The sequence below is a fragment of the Chiroxiphia lanceolata genome, chromosome 6 (genome assembly GCF_009829145.1).
Source record: "Chiroxiphia lanceolata isolate bChiLan1 chromosome 6, bChiLan1.pri, whole genome shotgun sequence".
NCBI classification, from domain to species: domain Eukaryota; kingdom Metazoa; phylum Chordata; class Aves; order Passeriformes; family Pipridae; genus Chiroxiphia; species Chiroxiphia lanceolata.
This window is the reverse complement of record NC_045642.1, coordinates 951,308-974,273: the sequence shown is the minus strand read 5'-3', so window position 1 is coordinate 974,273 and position 22,966 is coordinate 951,308. Positions and strand designations below refer to the sequence as shown.

Below are 22,966 nucleotides of genomic sequence, written 5' to 3'. Positions count from 1 at the left end.
TAAAAGTGGATTTCCTGACTCGATTTCCCTGTGGTCCTTCCGTCCTTTGACTCACGCGGCAGCCTTCGGTTGGAGCATTTCTTGGTTTCCTCTCCTGTAGCCGTTTCCCTCCCAGGCAGAACCTTCCCCGTCTGCAATTAAAGATGAAACGTTTCAATGGGATGTTTAAAATCCGGAGAGTTTGCCCCGGGAGGGTGCGAGTTGCCGAGGAACCGGGGGAGAGGAAGGAGAGCCTCAGGTCTCACCTGGCAGGTGTCAGATGAGCTGCCCCTTAGGGACGGCAGGGCAAAGAACTGCTGTCGGCAATTGGCGAAGTTCCGCGGGCAGAGCTGGGAGCAGCCTGTGCCCGACCCGCGGCACGGTCAGTGCCAGCTCCTGGGGCTGCCTGAGGGCAGACAGTGGGACACGGGGACAGACAGGCAGCTCTGCTGGGGGTCCCGGAGCACGGGAGGAACGAGGAAAGGGCTGCCCTCATTCTTCCCTGCCCCGGCACGACCCTGGCTCCCCGCGGCCGAAGCGATCCCTTGGCCGGAGCCCCGGCGGGCCCCAGACCCCTCGTTCCCGGGGTCTGCAGACACTGCAGGCGGGAACCCCCTGGGGCCGTGGAGAAGGGGCAGGGGGACGATGTTCTCCCCGGGAGGGGCTGCGGTGGCCTCGGAGGTGCCCCAGCGCGGGAGCTCCGACCTCGGGGGGGCGCGGGCAGCGCTGCGGGCCCGGCGGGATCGGGGGTCCCGGGGCGGGCCCGGCGTGTCCCCGCTCCCCGGCCGGTCCCAGCCCCGGCTCCGCGTCTGCACGAGGAAAGCGCCGCCGTTTTGCCCTGGCCGGGCCCCGGCAGAGCCCCGGCCCGAGCGGCCCCGCCGGGATCGGCCCCAGCGCCCGCCCCGGAGCGGCTCCTCCCGCCCGCGGCGCCGGGACACAGGACCGATCCCGGTCCCGGTGCCCGTCCTGATGCCGAGCCCCATCCCAGCCCCAAGCCAACCTCGATCCTCCGGTGCCGGTCCTGAGGCCGAGCTCCATCGCCAGCCTCGCTCTCCGGTGCCGTCCCCGCTCAGCGGCCCGGGCTCGGCGCAGCGCCGGGAGCAGCCCCCGGGCCGGGGCTCCGGCCCCGAGCGCCGATCGCTCCCACAGCATCCCGGGACGAGTTTCCTGCACAACAGCGGGCCGGGCGCGGTTCTGCCGCTTTTGAGGGGCGCGGGCGGGGCGGGGCCGGGGCGGGGCCGGGGCAGGGCCCGCACAGGTGCGAGGGGAGGGGCCCGTCCAGGTGCACGGGGCGGGCACGGGCGGGGGCGGGTCGGGGCGGGGGGTATTTAAGGGCCGGAACTCGCCATCGCTCCCGTTTGCTCGGGCAGTGCGCGGAGCGGCAGCAGCGCCGCGGGGGCCTCGCTCTGCCGCGGCTCTTTTTCTTTGCTTTTTTTTTCCCTTTTCTTTTATTTTTCCCTTTTCTTTTGCTTTGTCCCCGTTCCTTCGTCCTCTCCCTTCCTCCCCTCCCTTGCCCCCACACCCTCCCCCCCCCAAACCCTCCCCCCCCCCCTCCCCAACCCACTCGTCCCCTGCACCCCCTCCCAGCCCCGCAGGGGCAGCCCGACCCCCCCAGCCCTCCTTCCTGCCCCTCCGTCCTCCGCCCCCCCTGGCCCCCCAGCCGGCCTGGTCCCGCTCCCTCTCCGGTCCCTGCAGTACAGCCCTCCCCACCCTGCTCTCCTTCCCGCTCCTCCGCCCTGCCCGGCCCCGCACGCCGCCTGCCCCCGGCCCCTGTCACTCCTTTCCCGCACTGCCCGGCCCCCCCTGCCTGCCCTTTCTCCCCCCTCTCTGCTCTGCTGCACAGCCCGACACTCCCTGTCCCCCGCTTCCTTCTTTGCTCCCCCACCCGTCCCGTCCGTCCCCCTGTCCCCCGTTCCGTGTCCCCGCAGCCGCGGGCTTGGGGGCGCCGGTTTTAATAAAGCCGCGAGGGCCGGAGCCGGCGCCCCCCCTGGATCCCCCCCACGGGGCCGGGCCCGCTCGGCGGGTCCCCCCCTGCAGTTGCCAAGCACCGCCCGACACCGCCGGGGCTCCGGCCCGTCCCGACATCACACGGGGGGCTCCGCGGGCGGGGGGCAAAGGGGGCGGGTTCGCTGTCGGCAATGGACGCGGCGGTGTGTGGAGATGTGCGGGTCCATTGCCGAGAGCGACCCCGCGGGCTGGGGGGACGGGGGGGACTTGGGGAGGGGCCCCCTCCGGAGGAGGGGGTCTGGGGAGGAGGGGGGGGGGGGGGGGTTTGGGGGGAGGTAGGGGGGGGGAGGGGAGGGGGGGCGGGAGGGGAGGGCGGGGGGAGGGGAGGGGGGGGGGGGAGGGGGGAGTGGGGAGGGCGGGGAGGGGGAGGGCGGGGAGGGGGGGGTGGGAGAGGGGGGGGGGGTGGGAGGGAGGGGGGGGGGGTGGGAGGGAGGGGGGGGGGGTGGGAGGGAGGGGGGGGTGGGGGGGGGGGGAGGGGGGGGGGTGGGAGGGAGGGGGGGGGGGGGGGGGGGGGGTGGGCGGGATGCCTCTGGGGTCATGTCAGTCTGAACCGTAAACATAGAAGTGTATACACACACACAGCACAGGCCCTTCCAGGCACAACCCCCACCCCCCCTCCCTCCCCCCCACCCCCCCCTCCCACCACCCCCCTCCCCCCCCCCTCCCTCCCTCCCACCCCCCTCCCCCCACCCACCCCCCTCCCTCCCTCCCCCCCACCCCCCCTCCCCCCTCTCCCTCCCCCCACCCCCCCCTCCCTCCCCCCCCCCCGCCCTCCCTCCCGCCCGCCCTCCCACCCCCCACCCTCCCCCCCCACCCCCCCTCCCTCCCTCCCACCCCCCTCTCCCCCTCCCCCCTTCCTCCCCCCCCCCTCCCCCAACCCCCCCCTTCCTCCCCCAACCCGCCCCCCTCCCCCTCCCCAGACCCCCTCCTCCGGAGGGGGCCCCTCCCCAAGTCCCCCCCGTCCCCCCAGCCCGCGGGGTCGCTCTCGGCAATGGACCCGCACATTTCCACACACCGCCGCGTCCATTGCCGACAGCGAACCCGCCCCCTTTGCCCCCCGCCCGTGGAGCCCCCCGTGTGATGTCGGGACGGGCCGGAGCCCCGGCGGTGTCGGGCGGTGCTTGGCAACTGCAGGGGGGGGACCCGCCGAGCGGGCCCGGCCCCGTGGGGGGATCCAGGGGGGGCGCCGGCTCCGGCCCTCGCGGCTTTATTAAAACCGGCGCCCCCAAGCCCGCGGCTGCGGGGACACGGAACGGGAGACAGGGGGACGGACGGGACGGGCGGGGGAGCACGGACGGAGCGGGGGACAGGGGGGGCCGGGCTGTGCAGGAGGGCAGCAGCAGGGGCCGGGGGCAGGCGGCGTGCGGGGCCGGGCAGGGCGGAGGAGCGGGAAGGAGGGCAGGGTGGGGAGGGCTGTACTGCAGGGACCGGAGAGGGAGGGGGACCAGGCCGGCTGGGGGGCCAGGGAGGATGGAGGGGCAGGAAGGAGGGTTGGGGGGGTCGGGCTGCCCCTGCGGGGCTGGGAGGGGTCGCAGGGGACGAGTGGGTTGGGGAGGGAGGAAGGGATGGGGGCGGTTTGGGGGGGGGAGGGTGTGGGGGCAAGGGGGGAGAGGAAGGGAGAGGACGAAGGAACGGGGACAAAGCAAAAGAAAAGGGAAAAATAAAAGAAAAGGGAAAAAGAAAAGCAAAGAAAAGGAGCCGCGGCAGAGCGAGGGCCCCGCGCCGCTGCTGCCGCTCCGCGCACTGCCCGAGCAAACGGGAGCGAGGGCGAGTTCCGGCCCTTAAATACCCCCCGCCCCGACCCGCCCCCGCCCGTGCCCGCCCCGCGCACCTGGACGGGCCCCTCCCCTCGCACCTGTGCGGGCCCTGCCCCGGCCCCGCCCCGGCCCCGCCCCGCCCGCGCCCCTCAAAAGCGGCAGAACCGCGCCCGCCCCGCTGTTGTGCAGGAAACTCGTCCCGGGATGCTGTGGGAGCGATCGGCGCTCGGGGCCGGAGCCTCGGCCCGGGGGCTGCTCCCGGCGCTGCGCCGAGCCCGGGCCGCTGAGCGGGGACGGCACCGGAGAGCGAGGCTGGCGATGGAGCTCGGCCTCAGGACCGGCACCGGAGGATCGAGGTTGGCTTGGGGCTGGGCTGGGGCTCGGCATCAGGACGGGCACCGGGACCGGGATCGGTCCTGTGTCCCGCTGCCGCGGGCGGGAGGAGCCGCTCCGGGGCGGGCGCTGGGGCCGATCCCGGCGGGGCCGCTCGGGCCGGGGCTCTGCCGGGGCCCGGCCAGGGCAGAACGGCGGCGCTTTCCTCGTGCAGACGCGGAGCCGGGGCTGGGACCGGCCGGGGAGCGGGGACACGCCGGCCCGGCCCCGGGATCCCCGATCCCGCCGGGCCCGCAGCGCTGCCCGCAACCCCCGCGGGATCGGAGCCCCCGCGCTGGGGCACCTCCGAGGCCACCGCAGCCCCTCCCGGGGAGAACGTCGCCCCCCCTGCCCCTTCCCCACCGCTGCGGGGGTTTCCCGCCCGCAGTGCTCCCCGGGAACGAGGGGTCTGGGGCCCGCCAGGGCTCCGGCCACGGGATCGCTTCGGCCGCGGGGAACCGGGGTCGTGCCGGGGCAGGGAAGAATGAGGGCAGCCCTTTCCTCGTTCCTCCCGTTCTCTGAGACCCCCAGTAGAACTGCTTGTGTGTCCCCGTGTCCCTGTGTCTGTCCTCAGGCAGCCCCAGGAGCTGGCACTGACCGTGCCGCGGGTCGGGCACAGGCTGCTCCCAGCTCTGCCCGCGGAACTTCGCCAATTGCCGACAGCAATTCTTTGCCCTGCCATCCAGAAGGGGCAGCTCATCTGACACCTGCCAGGTGAGACCTGAGGCTCTCCTTCCTCTTCCCCGCTTTCTCGGCAACTCGCATCCTCCCGGGGCAAACTCTCCGGTTTTTAAACATCCCATTGAAACGTTTCATCTTTAATTGCAGACGGGGAAGGTTCTGCCTGGGAGGGAAACGGCTACAGGAGAAGAAACCAAGAAATGCTCCAACCGAAGGCTGCCGCGCGAGTCAAAGGACGGAAGGACCACAGGGAAATCGAGTCAGGAAATCCACTTTTATTCAATCTCTGCAGCTCTCCCTCCTCTGCACGAGCCCTTCGCAGCCACAGGCCCGAGGGAGTGCGGCCGGCTGGGCTGTGCCCGGCTGGGGACGGGCACCAATTCATCACTGCCCTGCTCAGGGAGGTTTTCCGGCCCCGTCCGGGATTCACCCAACGGCTGCAAAGGTGCTCGTGCGACGTCCGAGCTCATTTCCAGGGATAAAGGAGCCAACTGAGTCCGGAGGGATCCCTCGTTCCGAGGCAAAGGCGTCGGTCGAGTGTCGCCGCCTGGTCCCGCCTGCGGGGGGGCGTCTCCTCCAGGTGAGCGTTCGGAACCCAAAATGCCGGGGGGGCTCAGGTCGGGGCCACTTTTCAGGTCCGGAGCTGGACGGAGCCCTCGGCGGCTCCTGCTTCCCGCCTGGAACGTTCTCGGGGCTCCCTGGCCAGAATCAGTTGTGGGGGGGAACGCGGGCCGGGAGGAGGCCGGAGCGACAGACAGACAGACAGACAGAGAGTGAGCCAGCCCTGCTTGGGCTTCCTATTGCCAGGGGATGGATCAGCTGTGCCCTGCACTGCCCTGCCGGGGCTCCCGGCGCTCCGGGGCTCAGGTGATCCCGCCCGCAGCCGCAGGACTCCCAGCACAGCTCGTGGCAGCAGGGATGGAGCAGCTCCGCGCCAGCGCTTCCATCGGCAACCAGATGCATTTGCCTCCCGAGCAGGGCTCGTCTGCCAAACGCACATCCCAGGGGTGGGAACCGGCCACGGGCACTGCGGTGGGCACGGAGAAAGGGCTGCCCGCGGCTCCTCAGCCGGGGCTGCTCTGGACGGGCACCCGGAGATGCCTCACCCTGGACACGCCCCAGCGCCAGCCCAGAAGGACCCAAAGAATCCAGCTGGCACTCGGCAGTGTCGGCACGGCGGGGCTGCAGAGCAGCACGGGAGCCATTCCCAGCGCCGACCTCCCAGAGCTCCCCCGCGCCCCCCACGTGTGTCCCGCCCGCCCCCAATCCGTGACCTTCCAGCCGGAGGCCAGCAGCCAGCAGCAGCCTTAAAGCCAGGGCCATGTGCCCTCAGCGGCACTAAATCCCGAGCCAGAGCCCTCGGAGATACCTGAAAAGAAAAGGGGGTGCTTGGAGAAAGTTGGGGTTGGAGGCAATTCGCAGTTTTTCGGGGACCCAACCGCAACTGCAGACCCCAGGGACAGCTTGAACAGGTGGGTCAGAGCCGAGGTACCCTGAAGGCAGGGATGTGCATCCCCTTCCTCGGGGGAAAGAACTGGCCGGGGCCGCTCGCGAGGCTCCGAAGGGACAGCGGCTTCCCGGCCGGAGAGACGTCCTCGCCCGTGCTCAGGGGCTGCCTCGCCCCGGGCCGGGAGCGCGTCCGGCCCCCGCCTTCTCCTGGGCGAACACATCCCCTGGAGCCCGGCCCGGGGCGGAGAATCGGCCGAATTCCAGGGAACTCGCTCAAGTCCCCCCAGGGACCCCAGCGGGGCCGGGGCAGGAGGGTTACAAACAGCAAAGTCTGTGGAACATCAACCTGTCCTTGTCCCGATCCCGCTGAGCAAACCTGGAACTGTGGCTGCTTCCTGCCAAACCTGGCCTTAGAGCGGCAGCTCTGCAGGGGAATAGCCGGGCTCCAGGAGGCACTGGGAGGCTGTTCCAGCAGGAATTCCCCATGGAATTGCGGGCTGTAGGTAGAATTCCTCTAAACCTGCAAAGCTGAGACCGGAACCCAACCCTGGGCCCCCCACAGAGAACAATCTTTGTGCTGCCGTGTTGGCCAAAGCCGCTGCACTGAGAGATCTTGGCAGCCTGAGGGAGGGCATTCTCTGCATCCCAGCAACCTCCATCTCCCAAGGGGACAATCCAAGTCCCAACCAATTCCTTTCACCTTTCCCCAGGGACAGTGACCCTTATTTGGTCCTGCTCTCCCACGGTTCATTTTGGGGAATCCATTTGTGCTGGTTTACGTTCCACGACTCCACCCACAGCTGGAGATTTGGGGTTGTGCTTCTCTACTCCCAGCAGGTTCCCTAAGGAGCCAGATAGTCCAACAATCCCCTCGTTTGACTTTCTAGGTGAATTGTACACAAGGCAGTCCCCCATTCCCTATGGATATGGTTTGAAGCTGGCTCCCTGCCAAGTCTCCAACCCTTACCACCAGAAGTCGTCGTCGTCCCCCCCCCCCGCCCAACCCTCAGGGAGAAGAGGGAGAAAAACAACCAAGAAAACCCAAAACAAAAGAGAGACAGCTAAAGTGATATATATAAATATATTTACACTTATGTTACAATTGAAATATATACAATTTAAAATATATACAATTTCACAAGGGAAGTGGAAGGGGGAAGGGAAAAAAGGAACAAAACCAAAATTATATATATATATATATATATATATATATCTCCCAATCAGCAGCCCGAGATCTAGTAACTAAAGAGTTAGCAAAGAAAATATCCCACCACTCTCCTTGGGACAACCAAGAGTCGCTCTGGGACGATCGCCGGCAACCTCCGCCTCCCAAGGCCGACAAGGCCTTACAAGGCCTCACTCCCCAACCCGGCAGACTCAACAGCAGGGAACCTGCACCTCCAAGCTGCTGGAAGGAAAGAGGGCGAAGGCCTCTCCTCCTTTCTTCTTATAGTCTGGCTTACGTAAAAATCGTAGGGAATACTGGGTAAATCTGGACCCTTCCTTGGTTACAAACTGGTCACCAAGGAAGGCCTAGCCCAAACCACCACACCTATCCAGGCTGTGAGTGCTCGTGCCCTTGGCACAGTTGGCTCTGGCTGGGCAGCAACTGAGAGCAGGACACGGGGCAGAGTGGATCAGCTGCCCAGGGAACCTCCAGGAGATGAAGCTACTGGATCCTCATTCCAATCAATGGAACACATTCTGTCTCTGGCAGAAGCCAGGAGCCAAAGCAGATCCCTCCTGGCCAGGCTGGGGGGCAGCAGTTGGATCCACTCTGGGGGAAAGCCCCTGTGCCTGCCAGGAGCTCTGACTCTGTTTGTCCTGCAAGTTCCTGATCAGTGTCAGGGCCATTGGGAGGGATTCGGAATCCCAAGAAATCCCAAATCCTACCGCAGGATTCAATCAAAGGAAGAAAGCCATTCTTGTCATAAAAAGTTTAAAAACCTGTTAAAAATTCTAGGACAACAATACTGGGATTCCCAAGATCCTTATTAGTGCTCTTGGTTCTGTTTTAATGTATCTTTAGTCCCTCAGTGAGCAGCTTGGAGAACTTCCCCTGGGATTTGGAGGCTGAGCAGGGTTTGCTTTGGATTGCCTTGCACCTCTGGCCCCAGCTGGTGCAAACACAACTGGGGCCAATGTGGTTAAACACACTTTCCTACACAAACAGTTGCTGTATCCCCTAGAAATTACCCCAAGTTTGCAGATAAAAATGTCACCTCTGTCCCTCCTAAGTTATCCCAGGTTTCCTCAGCTGGGAGCTGCAAGGAGGCTGTACATTCAAAGGTAGAAAGAGAAGAACTGTCAGCAAAAGGCACAAAGAAGGGGACAGGTTTCAGAAAACATTTCTGCAATCCAAGGAATAACTCTTTCCAGTTTCCCAGGGAGAAGAACAGGAACTCACAGCCACCAAGGCCTGACAGTCCCCTGCAGCCAGAGCTCAGCACACACCCAGAGAGGCAATTCCAGCATCTAAAAGAAAACAAAAAAAGAGAAGAAAACAGTGATTTATTTTGTTTTAAAGTTATTTTAAGTCATTCAAAGCAAAGCAAGCCTTGCTTTGGTTTGAGTTGGGTGAACAGTGAGTGTTGGGCACAGGGCAGGTCATTAATGCCCAGGGGATGGTGCTTTGTGGGGGAAGAGCAGCTGATGGAGTTGCCCAGTCCAATTCCTGCCCAAGGCCTCTCTGGCCCAGGACAAAGCCTCTGGCAGGCAGTGGTTTTGTTCCCTCTCATGGTCTGTGCCCAGTGTGTCCCTGTGGGCAGTGCCAGGCTGGGGACAGGCACACGCAGCTGGCAGCTCTCTCTGCTCCAAAGACACTTCTGGCCTCCTTGGAAACTGCCTCTGACACTTGGTTTTCTCCAGGAGAAATTAAGGAATTGCTCGTGGCAGTTTGGAGATTAAGGTATCCCAAAGGGAAGGGAAGAACAAATATTCCTGTCAGAGCCCTTGGGATCTGCTGGGCTGAATTGGGAAGGGCCCATTATCTGCAGAGCAAATACAGGACAACCTCAACCACAAAGCCCAGACTGTCCAGTGGGGTGTGAAAGCACCACTGGGACAAACCTCCACTCTCCTGATTCTTTCCAGGGGCTGCTCCAACCCAGCTCTGAAGCTGCCAAGCCCAAACTGTCCCCAGCGCTCTGGAACAACAGGATCTTCCCAGGGATGATGCATTGGAAGCACAGCCCTCATTCTCACGCTCCACACTCTCCCAGGCTCACCCCAAATTCAGGACAAGGGGCCAAAGGCCACTCGGGCCGGGGCTCTCTCTGTCTCTGTGGGCTCAGGGACTGCAGCCACCAGGGCCCTCCAGCATGGACAGCCTGGACCCAGAGCAGATCCCTGGGCATTGGCAGCATCCTGGGCATCCCTGGAGACAGAAACCATCAGCCTCTGGGGATAGCACTTCACTGCCAGCACACACAGCCTGCCACATTTAGGGGGGCAGCTCTTGGACCACAAACCCCAATCTGACCCAGTTCTCCTGGGCACCAACACGGACTCCACAAACCCACCAGAACGAGAATGTTCTGCTGCTTTGACAAACTTCAGCCCAGCTTTGCAAACCTCAGTCCCTGCAGCTCCCTGCTCTCCAGAGCCCCGTTCAGGGCTGGCTCCAGTTCCCTGGAGAACCTGCCCCAGCCCCACTCTGGGCCAGGCTGAGCAGAAGCCGCTGGGCTGCACAAGGAAGAACCCTCCCCTGGCTGCTGCAGCTGGAGGGAGATCCAGCTCCCAATGGAATGCTGGCAACAGCCTCCCAGATGGTCTCTACCCACCCCTTGGCAGTGGCTCAGAATGGCAGCAGCTCCAGTGCCAGCTGGGTCCCTGCACGAGTCCTTGTCCCAGCCCTGCCACACGGACACCCACGGGACACCCATGGGCACACAGGCCTTGCTTGCACAATTCCTCACTCACAGCTGAGGGAAAGCCACACAATGTTAAGAAATAACCAGGGCTGAGAGCACTCATCACTCGAGTCCATCAGGAGTTGGAAGGCCCAAGTCAGTGGGGGAAAAAACCCTAAACAAAGCAAACCACCCCAAATTTCCAGATAAAAACACACTGCTTCCTTAACAGGAGCACACCAAACTCATTGAAGTCAGAGAGGAAATTACAAACAAACAAACAAAGACCAAAAAAGATGCTTTGCATTGATACACTCTCTGGTTGATCATCCCAAAGGAAATTCTCCACAGATCACAAGCAAGTACCAATACTTTGTCCTCTGTTGAAAATTAACAACTTGAGGGGCTGGACGTGTCCAGTGAGGGTTCAGGGTCTGGTGGGTCGTTTATGGCTGATCCCGACCGGCCCAGGCCAAACCCAACCACCCCCATCGCTGCTCCAGCCCAAACCTGGGGGCAACATTCACACAGTTTGGAAACACTCCCCTTCCCTGCTACTCCGTCCTTCCTTACACCTCCAGTGCCCAGGGAGCAAATGCCAACCCCAGGAGGAGAGAAACGTGTCCCTGTGACTTACCCCAGCCCACGGGCAGCACCAGGAGCCCCCAGCGCCGGCCGGCGGGGCTGCAGCCTCTTGCCTTGGGCTGCTCACAGCCCAGGGCACTTGGCAGAGCTGGGCTGCATTCAGGGCTTGGTCCTGGCCTGGAAGAGAGGAGAACAAGGCAATTTAGTGCACTGGGCAAGTCAAAGGCTCCTGCCCTTCACCCTTCTGTTCAATTGCTCACTAGAGAGTTTTAGCCATGAAAAATCCAGGGGGGACACCAAATAAAAAGGGACCTTTTCCAGCATTTTCATTCCTATCTCTTTCAGGCATTAAAAGGAGGCTCACCTTTCTTCCTGCATTCCTTACCCCATTGGAACAGAACCCTTTTCATTCCAAACCCCCCTTGTGAGTCAGTCCATCCTCTGCCACTGGACTTTGGACAAAGGAAGAGACACCAGGGATGCTGGAGCCCAGGAAAGGAGGGAGAGAAACCTGCCAGGGAAAGGTTTCAAGGCACTCCAGAACTCAGAAATATGTTCCTGCCTTGCCAGCCCACCCCCATTCTGTGCCACCCACCTGAGCTGGGCAGGCGAGGCCAAGGCTCCCCTTCCTCCTGCCAATCACTGTCCCAGCACACGGATCCCCGGGCTGGGCAGCCCTTGGAAAAACCTGGGAAAGGCAGAAGGCAAATGGCAGTGCCTGTCAGAAAACGAGTGTCTGTGAACATCCCTTCTGCACAAATTTAATGCCATCCCTCTGCTCCAACAAACCAGGGCAGGCAGGTCTCTGCAGCCCAGGGAGAACAGGAAGGAGAACTGCAGGAACACAGGCAGACACAGGCAGCTCTTGGCACTGATGCCCTGCAGCCCTCTCTGCACTTGGGGCTCTTGGCACTTCATTTATAAGGAATGGGGGGGCAGCAGCCCAGGAATGCCCCTCAGAAACAGGGGCCTGGGCAGCTGGAGATCAGAGGAGGGGAGTTGTGAGGGGAGACATAGAGAGAGAACAGGAAGGGGGGTGTTTGGGAACAGGGTGTGTGTCCAGCAGGAATGGGAACTGGAAACACGGGAGGCTGGAGGAAGGCAGGGGGTGAGCACTGGCCTGGCTTGGATGGATCCTTTCTCCCTTGGCTCAGGGGCCTCAGCTCCACCGTCTCTGAGAGCAGCAGGGAACTGCTGCAGGGGAAGAGTTCATTTAGGCACAAGCCAGTGATGCAGCCACGGGGGCAGGGGAAGAGGGGAGAGGAACTGACACAAAAATCACACAGTCACCACTGAAAGGGACTTTATTGAGCTGCAACACCAACACATTCTCAGCAGGCCAGGGCAGGAGGTGCCCACAGGAGCACCAGCACAGCAGCTGGGCTTGCAGGAACACCATCTTCTCAAGGGATGGAGCCATGGGCTGACAGTTGGGATCCATCCTGGGGGCTGGAGAGCACTCAGGCATCAGGGCTCTTCTTGCCACAGCTGGACCAGCTCAGTGTCCCTGCAGAAAGAGAAGGCAAGGATCCTTTCTGAAACCAGAACCTCCCCACCTTTGCTTTCCCATTCCAGGTTTGGTTCCCTACACAACTGAGGCCCTCCCAGGCCTTGCCAAGTGGCAGCCAAGGAATCCAACCCCAGAACCTGCCAGGGAGCAACATCTGTGCCACAGCAACATCATTCCAGGCCTCTCCCTGCCAACCCTCTGCTAGATTGTAGCACTGGAATTCCATCTCCTGGAAAAGCTGGGAGAAACAGGGAAGAAAACCAGGCCCTTACAGGTGAATTGGGGGCACCTCTTCATCCAACAGCAGCTCCAAGAAAGGTACTGAGTCAACACCTCACCAACGACACAGGAAAACAAGGAGCCACACTCCTTCTGTTGTGTTGGACCTGTGTCTGACCAGGACATGTGCAAACCAAATGCTGGGGACTGGAACACACACCTTCCACTCCTGCAGCTCTTACAGTCACATTCAAGAGATAAAAAACCAATTGGACCATCACTGCTCATTTCTTAATCCCAGTCCCACCCTTCTTTGGCACTTGGAGCACCACTTTTATCATCCAATTACAGCCCATTAGAGAGCTCCATGTCTAGCAGGGCCAGGTAGCCCTGGGATACTGTCAGCAATGCCTGAATCCATTGCAGGGACCTTGCTTTGAGCTCCCCAGGGCCGGGCACCCCGAGGATCTCCCCGAATAATCCTTTCGGTGCGCGCTGGAGTCCTCGGGGTGCCCCAGCCCGGGGGGCACCAACAGCACTGTCCCTCCAGGGGCCCAATTTGCTGCCAAGGCTTCAATGCACAGCCCAAAAGGCATTTCAAGAGGCCTTCTTTGGAACCCACCAACGTGTACGGGTAGGAAGCCCCAAGAAGGCCTCATTTCTAAAGGCAGGGGGATCTTGCCTGTGTCCCAGACTGGTCCGGGGATCTGAGGCCCTTCCCGAGAAAATCTCGGTGCCGGCGTGAAGGCCCAGAGATCCCTTGGAGCCATGGGAGAGCAGGCACAGAGTCCCTCCTGGGGGCCAATTCTGCTGCCTGAAAATCAGCTCTTCAAAGAAGCCTCTAAGACTCAGCTGGTGAGTTTTAGAAGCCAGGCATTCCTTGCTTACAACACCCTGCCATGATCCCAGCCCGCCGGGTGTCCTGGCAATCAGCTCCCAAAGGGCACACGGGGGTGTCTCCACTGCAGCTGATGGGAGGGGTCAGCACTACATGAGGGTTCATTTTCCTTCCCTGCATTCCTGTTCCATATTCAGGACATTTTCCAACACTTACTACCATACACACCTACCCTTATAAGGTTGCTGAGGGGCTTCCCAGGTCTTCTCTGTCTGGAGCCCTCAAAGTCCTCAGTGCCTGCCTGAGGAACCTCAACACAACTCACCTGCTTACACAGGAACTTGGTGCTGCTTGGCTGATGCCTTAGTTCCCTTCTTCCTTGTTTCTTCACCTCCCTTGCTTGGTCCCTTTCAATCCCTTGGCTCAGATCTGGGCAGTTTCCAGGCTACATCCCACTGCAAAAAGGATTAGCTCTTGTTACATCTCAACACTCGAACAGCATTCCACCTTTTTTCTTGACACCTGTCCATCAGGGCAGTGTCTCCTTATTTAAAGCATAGTTTGACTTCTCAGTGACAACAACTGACAGCCCTGAATCCTAACACAGGCTGAGACACAATCACGGATGGGAACTCTTAAGGATCCACTTTGTTCTGCTCACCAATCAAAAGGAGCTTTCCTAACTCAAGAAGAAGAGACCCCAGGTCCTTTTTCTGCAACTTCAGCTGCTATAAATGTGATCAACAAGACCTGCAAAGGCCCTTTCCCCTTCACCTGCAGGGCTGGCAGTGCCACCACTCGACACGGCCCCAGTGGCTGGGCAGGAACGGAGGGGCTGGGGCGTCCAATCCATCGGTCCAGGCGGCACCAGGAGTTCCTGGAGTTCCTGCAGGGGAGAGCCTCAAGTCATCAGAGAATTATGAACATCATTTTTTCCTTTAACAGGTATATCCCCTGGAATATGGGGAGTTGGACAAGGCCTACTGGGGCAACAAGGACACACACAAGGCTATCTATTCAAAGGATCTCCTAGCACTCCAAAGCTATCACTGTCCTTCTGTCAGGGGGAACTCAGCAAACTCTCTTTGCCAAGAACCTCCAGGAGCATTTCCAGCTTTTGGGGCTCCCTTTTAACCATTTTTCCCATCACTGTAGCTGGGACTATCACCTGCCCTACAGGGGGAACAGCCCACAGAGTTCACTTGCAGGGGTGCCATTAACTCAAAGTCCCTTGTCAGGGGGGTCACTGCACACCTTGGCCTTTCTTTGCCCTCCCCACCAAAGATGCTTCCAACAGTTCTGACACATCTGGCAGACCCAGAGCTCTCCTCAGGGAATGCTTCAGCTGCTTAAAGGCTGCCCTTGCACCATCTAGACAAGGCAGTAAATGCTTACAGGCTCTTCTTAAAAGTTGCCATAACAGTCTTACCACACCTCCAGAGGGAGCAATCCAGAGTCCAGCCCGTCCCACCATTCCCAGGGAGGCAGTTCCTGGGCTGTCTGGGGCTCAGGGAGGAGTCACGGGGCTTCTTTGCTTCCTTCCAAGTTTCTGGATTTTCTCCTGCAAAAGCAAAGGTTTCTTGGCTTTCCTTGCTCAAGGAGATGCAGAAAAGGCCATCTTTGCCATCTAATCCTGGAAACTACTCCAGGTTGTCATTTCAGGGGGGTTCTCTCAGGTCCTGCACTCATCAATCCACTTGGCCATTGGTTTTCTTGGCAGGTTCTTGCATTCACCTTCTACAAGCAAACCAAGAGGAGCAAATTTAGCTGTTCCTGCAGCCAATCCAAGCTGGCATTCTGATTTTAAAGGATACTGGCTTGGCCTGACCAGTACAGATCCCACATTAGAGGTAATACCTACAGGTTCTGCCCTCTTCCACTCTCCTGCAATTCCACTGGCCCACACCACAGGAACAACTGCAGCTGCCACTTCAGTCGGGACCTTGCTGCTGACAGGAGTTATTCCCTGCACAACAAGAGCTGCTGCTTGGACACATTAAGTTTCAGCAATTACAGTGTCAATAGCCCCAGTTTTCAATTCCATTTCTGCCTCAACTTCTTCAGTCCATCTCATCCTAGCAGAGGTTTGGGCAAATTTGGCAAATAGAGAAACTGAGGTTTAACCAATGTTTTCCCAGTTTAACCCCTGTCACACCAATCACCTTAACAGTGCCAGTCCTTAATTCTTCCTCTATTGTGTTAAAGACTGAGGAAGTTGGACCTGTGTCTGACCAGGACATGTGCAAACCAAATGCTGGGGACTGGAACACACCCCTTGCACTCCTGCAGCTCTTACAGTCACATTCCAGAGAAAACAGCCAATTGTGCCATCACTGCTCATTTCTTAATCCCAATCCCACCCTTCTTTGGCACTTGGAGCACCACTTTTATCACCCAGTTACAGCCCATGAGAGAGCTCCATGTCCAGCAGGGCCAGGTAGCCCTGGGATACTGTCAGCAATGCCTGAATCCATTGCAGGGACCTTGCTTTGAGCTCCCCAGGGCCGGGCACCCCGAGGATCTCCCCGAATAATCCTTTCGGTGCACGCTGGAGTCCTCGGGGTGCCCCAGCCCGGGGGGCACCAACAGCACTGTCCCTCCAGGGGGGCCCAATTTGGTCTTAAAATGCAGGGGGATCTTGCCTGTGTCCCAGACTGGTCCGGGGATCTGAGGCCCTTCCCGAGAAAATCTCGGTGCCGGCGTGAAGGCCCAGAGATCCCTTGGAGCCACGGGAGAGAAGGCACAGAGTCCCTCCTGGGGGCCAATTCTGCTGCCTCAACTCAGCTCTGCAAAGAAGCCTCTAAGGCTCAGCTGGTGAGTTTTAGAAGCCAGGCATTCCTTGCTTACAACACCCTGCCATGATCCCAGCCTGCCGGGTGTCCTGGCAATCCGCTCCCAAAGGGCACACGGGGGTGTCTCCACTGCAGCTGATGGGAGAGGGCAGCATTACAGGAGGGCTCATTTTCCTTCCCTGTATTCCTGTTCCACATTCAGGACATTCCCAACACCTGTTACCATATACACAAACCCTTATAGGGTCTCTGAGGGGCTCCATCAGGGGTCTCTGGTGCTCACCTGTGCCTGCAGACCCCAATGTTCTGAGTGACCACCTTATCAATTTCAAGACAACTTACCTGGTTTTAGAGGAACTTGGTGCTGCTTGGCTGCTGTTTCAGTTCCCTTCTTCTTTGTTTCTTCACCTCCCTTGCTTAGTCCCTTTAAATCCCTTGGCTCAGCTCCATGGAGTTTCCAGGGTACATCCCACTGCAAAAACTACCAGTTCTTGGTACATCTCCAAACTCAGATACCAGGGAGCGAGGCGGAAATCAACTAATCCAGGGCACTGTCTCCACTACTGGGACAAAAATACCATAACATTCCATGGCCTCCCTTGGTAAATAAACCCCAAACAGCTCAGACACAAACAATAACCTGCACACTACAACCATCTGGCTCTGCTGGTTCAACCAGGCCAAGTCAGTTGGGAAATTACAAATTACACAGGGTGAACTTTCTTCCCAGTTCCAGTTATGATACAAAAATCAGGGAGATCAGAGACTCCCCCATACAATTTTACTCTGAGGAGATAAAGAAACCAAAGCCATCCCCAGGGCTGCAATAGCTCAGGCTCACAAAAAAGTCCAGGGGCTGTGCTGGGGCTTTTGGCTGCCCCGGAGCACAGGGAGGAACACGATGTCACCACCCCCCTTGCACAGCTGAGAACCCAAAGAGCAGCCACACCAGCAGCTCCTGGAAGCCCTGCTGGGCTGGGCCTTGGGGAGGAAGGGTACTGACCTTTCTGCCTAGGAGGAAAGAGCCTCCTTGCTGAGAACTTCTCCTGCCACGGGCATCACCTCTGAAGATCCGCTCAGATGGGAAGTTCATCAAGTGCAACTTCTTGGAATGAGAAAGATTTCTGTTTCCTGGACAATCTCTTTCCAACTGAACTCAGAAGTACACACTAGAGATTCAGGTGTTGCCTAAAATTTCTTACAAGAACCTCTAAGACTCAGCTGGTGAGTTTTAGAAGCCAGGCATTCTTTTATTATTATGCTCTTGAATCATTCCAGCCTGCCAGGTCCTTGGGAATCAGCTCCCAGAGGGCACACAGAGCTATCACCACTGCAGCTGATATGGCACCATTACAGAACAATTCATTTTTGTTCCCTGCATTCCTATTCCATATTCAGGACATTTTCCAACACTTATTACCATACATACCTACCCTTATAAGGTTTCCAAGGGCCTTCCCAGGTCTTCTCTGTCTGGAGCCCTCGAAGTCCTCAGTCCCTGCCTTCGGAACATCAACACAACTCACCTGCTGGCACAGTAACTTGCTGCTCCTTGGCTGATGCCTCAGTTCCCTTCTTCCTTCTTTCTTCACCGCCCTTGCTTAGTACATTTAAATCCCTTGGCACAGCTCTGTGGAGTTTCAGGGCTACATCCCACTACAAAAAGGATTAGCCCTTGTTACATCTCAACACTCAGTTAACATTCAGTCATGTTAACTGCTATAAATGTGATCCACAAGACCTGGAAAGGCCCTTTCCCCTTCACCTGCAGGGCTGGCAGTGCCACCACTCGACACGGCCCCAGTGGCTGGGCAGGAACGGAGGGGCTGGGGCGTCCAATCCATCGGCCCAGGCGGCACCAGGAGTTCCTGCAGTTCCTGCAGGGATGCCATGAACTGAAAGTCCCTTGTCAGGGGGGTCACTGCACACCTTGGCCTTTCTTTGTCCTCCCCACCAAAGAGGCTTCCAACAGTTCTGACACATCTGGCAGACCCAGAGCTCTCCTCAGGGAATGCTTCAGCTGCTTAAAGGCTGCCCTTGCACCATCTAGACAAGGCAACAAATTCTTACAGGTTGTTGGAAAAGTTGCCATAACAGTCTTACCACACATCCAGAGGGAGCAATCCAGAGTCCAGCCCGTCCCACCATTCCCAGGGAGGCAGTTCCTGGGCTGTCTGGGGCTCAGGGAGGAGTCACGGGGCTTCTTTGCTTCCTTCCCGCTTTCCCCATTTTCTCCTGCAAAAGCAAAGGTTTCTTGGCTTTCCTTGCTCAAGGAGATGCAGCAAAGGCCATCTTTGCAATCTAATCCTGGAAACTACTCCAGGTTGTCATTTCAGGGGGTTCTCTCAGGTCCTACACTAATCAATCACCTTGGCCATTGGTTTTCTTAGCAGGTTCTTGCATTCACCTTCTACAAGAAAACCAGGAGGAGCAAATTTAGCTGTTACTGCAACCAATCCAAGCTGGCATTCTGATTGTAAAGGATACTGGCTTGGCCTTACCAGTACAGATCCCACACTGGGGGTAATACCTACACGTTCTGCCCTCTTCCACTCTCCTGGAGTTCCACTGGCCCACACCACAGGAACAACTGCAGCTGCCACTTCAGTCGGGACCTTGCTGCTGACAGGAGTTATTCCCTGCACAACGAGAGCTGCTGCTTTGACACACTGAGTTTCAGCAATTACAGTGTCAATATCCCCAGTTTTCAATTCCATTTCTGCCTCAACTTCTTCAGTCCATCTCATCCTAGCAGAGGTTTGGGCAAATTTGGCAAATAGAGAAACTGAGGTTTAACCAATGTTTTCCCAGTTTAACCCCTGTCACACCAATCACCTTAACAGTGCCAGTCCTTCATTTTCCCTGTGTTGTGTTAAGGACTGAGGAAGTTGGACCTGTGTCTGACCAGGACATGTGCAAACCAAATGCTGGGGACTGGAACACACGCCTTGCACTCCTGCAGCTCTTACAGTCACATTCCAGAGAAAACAGCCAATTGCACCGTCACTGCTCATTTCTTAATCCCAATCCCACCCTTCTTTGGCACTTGGAGCACCACTTTTATCACCCAGTTACAGCCCATGAGAGAGTTCCATGTCTAGCAGGGCCAGGTAGCCCTGGGATACTGTCAGCAATGCCTGAATCCATTGCAGGGACCTTGCTTTGAGCTCCCCAGGGCCGGGCAACCCGAGGATCTCCCCGAATAATCCTTTCGGTGCGCGCTGGAGTCCTCGGGGTGCCCCAGCCCGGGGGGCACCAACAGCACTGTCCCTCCAGGGGGCCCAATTTGGTCCCAAGGGTTCAATGGACATCCCAAAAGGCATTTCAAGAGGCCTTCTTGGGAACCCACCAACGTGTACGGGTAGGAAGCCCCAAGAAGGCCTCATTTCTAAAGGCAGGGGGATCTTGCCTGTGTCCCAGACTGGTCCGGGGATCTGAGGCCCTTCCCGAGAAAATCTCGGTGCCGGCGTGAAGGCCCAGAGATCCCTTGGAGCAACGGGAGAGCAGGCACAGAGTCCCTCCTGGGGGCCAATTCTGCTGCCTGAAAATCAGCTCTTCAAAGAAGCCTCTAAGACTCAGTTGGTGAATTTTAGAAGCCAGGCATTCCTTGCTTACAACACCCTGCCATGATCCCAGCCCGCCGGGTGTCCTGGCAATCAGCTCCCAAAGGGCACACGGAGGTGTCTCCACTGCAGCTGATGGGAGGGGTCAGTACTATGTGAGGATTCATTTTGGTTCCCTGTATTCCCGTTCCACATTCAGGACATTTTCCAACACTTATTACCATACACACTTACCCTCATAAGGTTTCTGAGGGCCTTCACCGAGGCCCTTCAGAGGTCTATTCTGTCTGGAGCCCTCAAAGTCCTCATTTTCTGCCTTAGGAACCTCAACACAACTCACCTGCTTACACAGGAACTTGGTGCTGCTTGGCTGATGCCTCAGCTCCCTTCTTCCTTGTTTCTGCACCTCCCTTGCTTGGTCCCTTTAAATCCCTTGGCTCAGTTCGGGGCAGTTTCCAGGCTACATCCCACTGCAAAAAGGATTAGCTCATGTTACATCTCAACACTCAGACAGCATTCCCCCTTATTTCTTGACACTAGGCCATCAGGGCAGTGTCTCATTATTTAAAGCATAGTTTGACTTCTCAGTGACAACAACTGACAGCCCTGAATCCTAACACAGGCTGAGACACAAACACGGATGGGAACTCTTAAGGATCCACTTTGTTCTGCTCACCAAGCAAAAGGAGCTTTCCTAACTCAAGAAGAAGAGACCCCAGGTCCTTTTTCTGCAACATTACTTGCTATAAATGTGATCAACCAGACCTGGAAAGGCCCTTTCCCCTTCACCTGCAGGGCTGGCAGTGCCACCACTCGACACGGCCCCAGTGGCTGGGCAGGAACGGAGGGGCTGGGGCGTCCAATCCATCGGCCCAGGCGGCACCAGGAGTTCCTGGAGTTCCTGGAGTTCCTGCAGGGGAGAGCCTCAAGCCATGAGACAATTAGGAACATTATTTTTCCCTTAACGGGTATATCCCCTGGAATATGGGGAGTTGGACAAGGCCTACTGGTGCAATAAGGACACACACAAGGCTATCAATTAAAAACATCTACTAGCACTCCTAAGATATCACTGTCCTTCTTTCGGGGGGGGAACTCGGCAAACTCTCTTTGCCAAGAACCTCCAGGAGGATTTCCAGCTTTTGGGGTTCTCTTTTAACTATTTTTCCCCATCATTGTAGCTGGGACTATCACCTGCCCTACAGGGGGAACAGCCCACAAAGTTCACCATCAGGGATGCCATTAACTGAAAGTCCCTTGTCAGGGGGGTCACTGCACACCTTGGCCTTTCTTTGCCCTCCCCACCAAAGATGCTTCCAACAGTTCTGACACATCTGGCAGACCCAGAGCTCTCCTCAGAGAATGCTTCAGCTGCTTAAAGGCTGCCCTTGCACCATCTAGCCAAGGCAGTAAATGCTTACAGGCTCTTCTTAAAAGTTGCCATAACAGTCTTACCACACATCCAGAGGGAGCAATCCAGAGTCCAGTCCGTCCCACCATTCCCAGGAAGGCAGTTCCTGGGCTGTCTGGGGCTCAGGGAGGAGTCACGGGGCTTCTTTGCTTCCTTCCAAGTTTCTGGATTTTCTCCTGCAAAAGCAAAGGTTTCTTGGCTTTCCTTGCTCAAGCAGATGCAGCAAAGGCCATCTTTGCAATCTAATCCTGGAAACTACTCCAGGTTGTCATTTCAGGGGGTTCTCTCAGGTCCTGCACTAATCAGTCACCTTGGCCATTGGTTTTCTTGGCAGATTCTTGCAGTGACATCATGCAAGCAAACCAGGAGGAGCAAATTTAGCTGTTCCTGCAACCAATCCAAGCTGCCATTCTGACTGTAAAGGATACTGGCTTGGCCTTACCAGTACAGATCCCACATTAGAGGTAATACCTACAGGTTCTGCCCTCTTCCACTCTCCTGCAATTCCACTGGCCCACACCACAGGAACAACTGCAGCTGCCACTTCAGTCGGGACCTTGCTGCTGACAGGAGTTATTCCCTGCACAACAAGAGCTGCTGCTTGGACACATTTAGTCTCAGGAATTACAGTGTCAATATCCCCAGTTTTCAACTGCATTTCTGCCTCAACTTTGCTAGTCCATCTCTTCCTAGCACATGTTTGGGGGAGTTTGGCAAATAGAGAAACTGAGGAATTACCCAATGTTTTCCCAGTTTAACCCCTGTCACACCAATCACCTTAACAGTGCCAGTCCTTCATTCTCCTTCTCTTGAGTTAATAACTGAGGAAGTTGGACCTGTGTCTGACCAGGACATGTGCAAACCAAATGCTGGGGACTGGAACACACACCTGGCACTCCTGCAGCTCTCACAGTTATATTCAAGAGAAAACAGCCAATTGCACCATCACTGCTCATTTCTTAATCCCAATCCCACCCTTCTTTGGCACTTGGAGCACCACTTTTATCACCCAATTACAGCCCATGAGAGAGTTCCATGTCTAGCAGGGACAGGTAGCCCTGGGATACTGTCAGCAATGCCTGAATCCATTGCAGGGACCTTGCTTTGAGCTCCCCAGGGCCGGGCACCCCGAGGATCTCCCCGAATAATCCTTTCGGTGCGCGCTGGAGTCCTCGGGGTGCCCCAGCCCGGGGGGCACCAACAGCACTGTCCCTCCAGGGGGCCCAATTTGCTGCCAAGGCTTCAATGCACAGCCCAAAAGGCATTTCAAGAGGCCTTCTTTGGAACCCACCAACGTGTACGGGTAGGAAGCCCCAAGAAGGCCTCATTTCTAAAGGCAGGGGGATCTTGCCTGTGTCCCAGACTGGTCCGGGGATCTGAGGCCCTTCCCGAGAAAATCTCGGTGCCGGCGTGAAGGCCCAGAGATCCCTTGGAGCCACGGGAGAGCAGGCACAGAGTCCCTCCTGGGGGGCCAATTCTGCTGCCTGAAAATCAGCTCTTCAAAGAAGCCTCTAAGACTCAGCTGGTGAGTTTTAGAAGCCAGGCATTCCTTGCTTACAACACGTTGCCATGATCCCAGCCCGCCGGGTGTCCTGGCAATCCGCTCCCAAAGGGCACACGGGGGTGTCTCCACTGCAGTTGAAGGGAGGGGTCAGTACTATGTGAGGATTCATTTTCGGTTCCCTGTATTCCCGTTCCACATTCAGGACATTTTCCAACACTTATTACCATACACACTTACCCTTCATAAGGTTTCTGAGGGCCTTCACCGAGGCCCTTCAGAGGTCTATTCTGTCTGGAGCCCTCAAAGTCCTCAGTGCCTGCCTGAGGAACCTCAACACAACTCACCTGCTGACACAGGAACTTGGTGCTGCTTGGCTGATGCCTCAGCTCCCTTCTTCCTTGTTTCTTCACCTCCCTTGCTTGGTCCCTTTAAATCCCTTGGCTCAGCT

The 22,966-nt window shown here is 58.1% G+C and overlaps 2 long non-coding RNA genes across 6 annotated transcripts; both read right to left on the bottom strand.

The window, feature by feature from the left end:
- Window positions 1-6,989: 6,989 nt before the first annotated feature.
- On the bottom strand, window positions 6,990-10,861 carry LOC116788687. 2 transcript variants are annotated; one of them, XR_004357721.1, is made up of 4 exons: window positions 10,734-10,861; window positions 8,653-8,720; window positions 7,798-8,549; window positions 6,990-7,163 (listed from the first exon to the last, which is right to left on the bottom strand). It is a non-coding gene; the product is annotated as an uncharacterized LOC116788687 (long non-coding RNA). The 2 variants fall into 2 exon arrangements; XR_004357722.1 differs by having other exon boundaries at window positions 7,798-8,520.
- Window positions 10,862-11,108: 247 nt separating this feature from the next.
- LOC116788683 lies at window positions 11,109-18,510 on the bottom strand. Of its 4 annotated transcripts, none has more exons than XR_004357713.1 (3): window positions 18,144-18,507; window positions 13,567-13,703; window positions 11,109-11,120 (listed from the first exon to the last, which is right to left on the bottom strand). It is a non-coding gene; the product is annotated as an uncharacterized LOC116788683 (long non-coding RNA). The 4 variants fall into 4 exon arrangements; XR_004357715.1 differs by lacking the exon at window positions 11,109-11,120 and adding an exon at window positions 11,987-12,188 and having other exon boundaries at window positions 13,574-13,703; window positions 18,144-18,508; XR_004357714.1 differs by lacking the exon at window positions 11,109-11,120 and adding an exon at window positions 12,399-12,429 and having other exon boundaries at window positions 13,574-13,703.
- Between the last annotated feature and the right edge of the window lie 4,456 nt (window positions 18,511-22,966).